The sequence below is a fragment of the Puccinia triticina genome, chromosome 13A, assembly GCF_026914185.1.
Source record: "Puccinia triticina chromosome 13A, complete sequence".
NCBI lineage: Eukaryota > Fungi > Basidiomycota > Pucciniomycetes > Pucciniales > Pucciniaceae > Puccinia > Puccinia triticina.
In genome coordinates this window covers 5,288,817-5,296,632 of record NC_070570.1, presented here as the reverse complement: position 1 = coordinate 5,296,632, position 7,816 = coordinate 5,288,817, and positions in this window count along the sequence as shown.

The window sequence follows — 7,816 nt, the reverse complement described above, 5'->3', positions numbered from 1 at the left end:
GACCTAGATCACTTGCATCAATAGTTTTGGTAAATCTTTTGTAACTTGGTTTAACGTGGTGGGTGCGATGAAGTTTGATATATGTTGTAAAAATTTGTGATGTTGAATTGCTGACACTATGTGGTTATAATAATCTGTTACAAAGTAAATATATATATATATATGGGTTGGATGTTGGTTGTTGGTTGGTTGGTTGTTGGTTCTACTACTGTTCTTAACACACACTACAGTTCTCTACACTAATCCACTACTAATAACCACAATAAACAGACCTGCCTAGGCTGCTACAAACTAAAACTAACCACAGTGACCAAACCTCTATAGGCTGATGGGGAAAAAGAAAATTATAGTGGGGAGAGGCCCTCCTTTTATGTTGGAGGATGACGGATTTCTGCTGCAGGAAGCTCCTTGTGAGGGATTTCTGCTGCAGAGGTTCTCACCTACACAGCCTTTCTACACAGCCACAAATACAAACAACACAGCTTTGCTGTGCTAGATACACTTTAAATCCACAGCCAAACATCTATGATATACAAACTAACAAACAAATACACAGCCTTCAGATAGATACCTTCTAACTCCACCTCCAAACAACACAGCCTCCTGATAGATACCTTCTAACTCCACCTCCAAACAACACAGCCTTCTGATAGAATCTTCCCTGAACAAACAAATACAAAGACTCCAGCCAAAGACGCTGTGCAGCCTGTGTTAGATACCTTCTATCTCCACCTCCCAAACAACACAGCCTCCTGAGAGATGGTTCCATGACCAAACCTTCCTAGAATGCAAGTACCCTTTCCTGTCCAGAATTATGGGGGTCTGGGGCTCTCCTCCTCTGCCTCCTGTTCCTTCCTTTCTTCCTTCCCTGTTGAGACATGTGCTCCCAATACCTTCCACCTCTTCTATTGATAACATCCTTCCACCTCCCTGCCATCTTACCTAGTCATGGTCCTCCATTCCATCCCTGATCACACCATCCATCCTACATAATCCTAGTCTGCCGTTCCATCCGTGATAAGGCTATCCATTATCCATCCGTCTGTAATGACTCCATCCCTCACATGTACACATACACTGATTGTATTATATATAACTTCCTCCTCTTATAATGAATGATAGCTGTATCTATGCTGTCCCAATACCTCTGCAATGTGCTTTTTGGCATTGTCACGCCAATGGAGCACCACACCGGAGAGTTTGTTACGGGTATCCAGCTCGCCGAGAGGGCTTCCTCTTGGATAGCTGCCAGCTCGTCAAGAGGGCTTCTTCCCGGCTAGCTGCCAGCTCTCCGAGAGGGCTTCCTCCCAGATAGCTGCCAGCTCGTCGAGAGGAAATCCTCCCGGCTAGCTGGAGTGAGCTGGTTACAGCGAGATGATTTCCTCGCGGCGAGCCGGATACCTGTATCCAGCTCGCCGGGATGATGAAAGAGTCCTTTGGGAAGGTGGCGGTGCTCCTTTGGTCCTCCGCATGGTTAGATGCGACCGAACCGCCGCGTCCACCCAAGAAAGCAATACAGCTTCACCACCTCCTCTATCTGGCCAAGTGCATGAAGGACGGCCCCCCCAAATCCAGAGCGATATTCGATATGGCGGTGGTGGCGTTCTGGGGGATGGCCCGACTAGCTGAGCTGACCTGCTCAAACGCGACAGGACAACCTGAGCCATCTTCAACCGTTTTAGTCAAGGACACCATTGTTGAGGGACGTTTCATAACCCTTGATTCTAACCTGGTCTCATTGCCTCTCCGAGGAGCAAAGACCGCCAAGCCCGGAGAGCCCCAACTACTCCATTTAAAACGGCTGGGCGGGCTCCTCTGCCCAGTAGCAGCCATCCTGCATTGCAACAAGCCGCTCCAGGTTCAGACGGGGTACTCTTCAGTTACCAACACGGCCCCTACCAATTCAACTTGACCCGCGCCGACGCGGTCCAACTCATCCAGCAGCTCCTGTCCAATGGTGGGTACACTGGCATATCAGGCCATTCCTTCCGGGTCGGAGGCGCTTCCCTGCGGAACGCTTTAGGGGTACCGGTAGATCAGATCTGTCACTTAGGATGCTGAAAATCAGATTGCTACAATCTGTATATCAGACACTACTCCCCATCAGAGAAAGCTGCGGCATTAGGAATATTACATATTGTGTTTTTCAAGAAGCTTGGACACATTCACAAAGTTTTATTTGGGGTAGATCCTGGCAGATCCCATATCTTTCATGTTTACTCCACGCTTAGTCTTGACAGGTGTCAGATGAGGCCCAAGCCTAAATCTAATCCCTGAGCCATCATTCTCCAGATGATGGTCAGGGAGTAGACTTTTGGAAAAAAAAAGCTCATATTTGGAACCAGAGAGGCTTTTTTCCCCTCCCTGCCCCTCATCATGTAGCTAGGCTGCTGCCCTCTGCCTGAACGGAGGGACTGACCAAGCTCAGTACTGTTACACACACTACAATCAAAGGATGGCTGTGGGATATTTAAGCGCGAAGTCTATCTGGAAGCTGAAAATAAATCCATAACATGAAATAAAAAATTACTGAAATCGTCCAAGCTTCTTGAAAAACACAATAAGAACCTTGTATTGTGATGTGGGTCTTATTCAGTTACTTGACGCGTGTGCAACAACAATGCTTGCTTCTTAGAGGTTTGGGTCTACCTAATGTCTCAGACTCTCAGAAGCCAAGTTCTAGGGGCTCACATTTGGCTCTCCTAAGAAACCTCCTCCTAATAACACTCAAGAGCTGTCTTGCGGAGGAGACCCCTCTTGGCGCCCTAAGCGCCCAGCGCACATGGGCACGCTGAACAAGCCTTACGGCCTTCATCAGCCAAAAGGAGGGGCTCTTCACGCAGTCGACTTACACATTGGGAGACCTGGAACCCTCAATGAGATTAGATGGTTTGGGCCTCCCTAGAAGGGGACGGGCAAGGAAGAATCCTATGGCGCGCTCCCTTTGAAAAATGTACAGCTAAAAAAAGGCAAACAAAACTTACATGGACAAGATTTAAACTATAAGTTAACAAGATGTAAATAAACCACAAGTTGACAAGATATAAACCACAAGTTTAGAGCATGTAAACCACAAGTTTACAAGTTGTAAACCACAAGGGTTAACAAGATGTAAACCACAGGTTTACAAGATGTAAACCACAGGTTTACAAGATGTAAACCACAGGTTTACAAGATGTAAACCACAGGTTTACAAGATGTAAACCACAGGTTTACAAGATGTAAACCACAGGTTTACAAGATGTAAACCACAGGTTTACAAGATGTAAACCACAGGTTTACAAGATGTAAACCACAGGTTTACAAGATGTAAACCACAGGTTTACAAGATGTAAACCACAGGTTTACAAGATGTAAACCACAGGTTTACAAGATGTAAACCACAGGTTTACAAGATGTAAACCACAGGTTTACAAGATGTAAACCACAGGTTTACAAGATGTAAACCACAGGTTTACAAGATGTAAACCACAGGTTTACAAGATGTAAACCACAGGTTTACAAGATGTAAACCACAGGTTTACAAGATGTAAACCACAGGTTTACAAGATGTAAACCACAGGTTTACAAGATGTAAACCACAGGTTTACAAGATGTAAACCACAGGTTTACAAGATGTAAACCACAGGTTTACAAGATGTAAACCACAGGTTTACAAGATGTAAACCACAGGTTTACATCTTGTAAACCACAGGTTTTGTAAACCTGTGGTTTACATCTTGTAAACCTGTGGTTTACATCTTGTAAACCTGTGGTTTACATCTTGTAAACCTGTGGTTTACATCTTGTAAACCTGTGGTTTACATCTTGTAAACCTGTGGTTTACATCTTGTAAACCTGTGGTTTACATCTTGTAAACCTGTGGTTTACATCTTGTAAACCTGTGGTTTACATCTTGTAAACCTGTGGTTTACATCTTGTAAACCTGTGGTTTACATCTTGTAAACCTGTGGTTTACATCTTGTAAACCTGTGGTTTAAATATTGTAAACTCACGGTTTGCATCTTGTGAGCTTGTGGTTGACATCTCGCAAACTTGTGGTTTACATATTGTAATCTTGTAAATTTACAAGGTGTAAGCCACAGTTTACAAAGTTTAAACCACAGTTTACAAGGTTTAGACCACAGTTTACAAGGTGTAAACCACATTTTTACAAGATACTAGACTTTCAAGGCGGCTGCGCCGCCGCTTGTCGCAGACCATGGTGAATTGCAAGTTGAATTGAAACTTTTATTCCAAGTTCCCTCATAGCTACTTAAAACATAGTCCGCAAGGAGTAATATATATCACACTTTGGAAAAATAAGAAAAGGTAAAAGTTTAAGAATATAGGAAGACGTCAAGAAAATGATAAATTGTTCCATCTGTCAACTAAGGGAGTGAGAAGAAAACAAAATGGGATTCTTTTTTTCATAGAGGGATATGTGAGATGGATGGACAAGCAGAAGGGTACCCATTTGGGACAAAAACACCAGATGTCACCTGAAAAACTGCTGAATTAGCTATCATTGCCTTGGCTTAGAAGCCATTGCCTTGGCTTAGGAGCCATTGCCTTGGCTTAGGAGCCAATGCCTTGGCTTAGGAGCCATTGCCTTGGCTTAGGAGCCATTGCCTTGGCTTAGGAGCAAGAAATGCACACCTTCATTATCAATCTAGCTGTATTTGAGTCAAACCCCTCCAACAACCCTTTGAGTTGCACCCTCACTCCTGCATAAAAATTATCTGATACATGAGGGCGCATCTCACAATTTTTGATTATGTATGTAACATAAAATTTGCGGATGAGTAAAGCCTGAGATTACGGTTGTGTTGTTGTTGAGTTCAAACTCAAAACAAGGTATAGTTTGAGGAATTAAACTTGAGTTGGTTATCCTCTCCCACGTGTGGGCTTGGTATCTTGGACTTTTCAACAATTACACCAAGTTTGACAATCCCAGTTTGATTGGTAAAATCAAGGGTGAGGTCAGATTCCTTACCAATGCACATTATTGAGTCCTGTGTATATGTGATAGTTGGAGTACTGCCATTGTTAAGGAAAATCATTTGCCCTCCAGTCAGAGAATACAGAATGCCCTCCTCAGGGGCGTTTTTGATTGCCGTATTTGCCATGAGTTTGACTTTGAAATCTATTTCCTTCTTGCCTGCGACTCCGGAACATTGGAAGAAAGTGCCAGTAGTCACCAAGCCGTATTGGTTGCCGCGGAATACATCAAGTTTGGACTAACAAAAAGGCGTAAGCATCACAATAGACCAACAGTTTTGAGAAATATGTATACATCAGCTGTGGCTTCAAAGTGTCCAGAGACAATGTTTGGATGGTTTGATGGTCTTGGAGTTGACATTGTTGAAAATTCAAGAAGGAATTTGGAAAAGTGGTACTGATTCTTACGTGGAGGTTTTATGAAGATGTTTAAATTTATTTGTGGGTCAACAGGATCAACTCGGTGTGAGAGAAAAGTCAAGCGCGGAAAGTTCTTATTTATAGCAAACGTGGAAAAAAAATTGATAGTGTACAGCGCAGGCAAAAAACCCATTCATCAGATCACTCAAGAACCTGGAAACCTTATTTCTCACGGGTGCGTTGAAAAGAATACCCTTTTTCCATATGGTGGGACTTCAGACCACCCATTGAACCTACGACCGCGAAGGTTGAAGCCACTCTTCTGAAGGGTCAAGCTGAGAATAAAAACCTTTGGCAAAAGGGCGCGGTAAGCAGCGCAGGCGAATAACCCATTCAATGAATCACTCATGAAACTGTCCACTTTTTTTCTCAAGGGTGCGTTGAGAAGAAGACCCTTTGTCAAAATGTTGCGACAAGAGACCACCCATTGAGCCAAGGAACCGCAAAAATTGAAGCCACTCTTCCGAAGGGTCGAGCTGAGAAGAAACCCCTTTTACAAAAGGGCGCGGTAAAAGATGAGGGGTGAGATTCCAAACCCTTGTCCCTGAATCCTGAATGACAGTATCATCTTCCAAAGTCTCCTGTGATTCTGTTAATCAAATGAGGCGGAAAATAGGAATGGTCGAGTGAACGTGGATACACAATGTGGTAGTCAGAACTGGTCCTACCGTGACGAAATGTCCGGTGGAGCCTTTGTCAGCTGGCTACTATGGCAGAGCCACCGTGACAAATAAAAATATAAAAAGTAGTTTTACATATGAAAGAGAAATTATTACTCTTACATATGTAAAACTATGCAAAAACATTAAATACATATATAAATAATTAATTACTCAGATTTATGTAATTAATATGTAAAATATTATAGAAGATTCTTATTCTACGGGTAAAATAACCTAGGGTACCTCACTTACAAGTACCCTTAATTATTATCCCTTCCTTGTGTAAACTAACTTCAAAGTTTGCGCAAGTGCATCACGCCCCGCGTGGATGCACTTGTATGCACATATACATATAAGTACATATACTTACCCCCATTTTCAGTGACGTAACTGAGGTGTTGTGTATAGTTTAAAAGATGGCTTTGTTTGTTGTGTGGCGCACCCAAGCCCGCGTGCTCTGTTGCCTAGAGCTCAAGCCCGCGCTCCTAGTGTACATATATGCACTAGAGGCCAAGGCGGCTGCGCCGCTGCAGATTTCATGGCAATTCTTCAATCAAAAATGGGTAAATTTGATACCAGTAACAGTACCATATCAATATTTTATCAATTTTTGCTTTGTTACAGCTGCCCTTAGCAGTAATGGCAGGGCACTACCCATAGTCAATTTTTCTCACTCTCTTTCTCAGTGCCATTACATTACTTTTTTTCAGAAGAAGTTAATTTATATCATGTTACAGACTCAGTAATGTGCTGAAGGCCTGTGACCTGTTCATTCATGGCACAGGCACCAAATATTTCAAAGCTTTGTCAGATTTGGAAGAAGTAGCCACCAGTACTCTTTTCAACCTGAAACATGGTTGCAAAATGAATCATCAAAAGTCCCTTGCTTTGGAATGCCCTGGTAAAGCCTGGGTTGCCAACATGCTCCCTTGCAGAAAGTGCAACCCATGAAGGATGGACTGGTAATTGCAAGAGCTTGGTGTGAGAGCTTCCCTTTTTGTGGTAGTTTTGGAACCCCCCCCCCCCCCCCCTTATGGTGTATTCTCCCTACAAATAATCACACCTGTGGTGCCAGTTTAAATGCCTGAATTTTCTCTTTCTTTTGGTGTCAATCAAATCTTTTCTCTCCTCACAATCTCATCCCTTTCCTCTCCCAAGTTTCTCATTTTTGAGTGTTTGGCCAGAAGTGTGTCCGTAAATTCCCATTGCCTGAAGAGTTAATTGAAATACAGAATCACATTCTGCCTCCACCTTGACATATGGGTGAGGGAAAGACTTCCCCTTACCATTTCTGGAGTACATTGAAGCTGAGATCCTCAATACCCTTCATCTAAGGTTGCTTTCTCACAATCAGTATGTGTTGTGTAATATCACTTTAATTCAAAAAGTTGGTCAAAAGCAACCAACTTTTTGAATTAAAGTGATATCTTTAAAGCTATTAAATTGGAAAATTCTGATAACTCAAAAGCACTGACTTAAGTCAAATGGAAATCATGCCTTGTTCCAAAACCACCAATGAAGCTCTAGACTGGGAGTACAAACAAATTATAGAAGATGTAAGCAATTAGTGTCATAAGCAAAGCAGCAACCTGGGATTGATATGTGAAAAGTTCAACCAAAAATCCACAACAGATATGCAGGCTTTTTAAAGAATTAATTGAGAGAATAGAAAAAATAATAACCGGAGAAATGATTTTTGACCTTCATGGTATCCTTCTACTACATAGTACTGATCAAGTAGTGTAAAGGAAGCC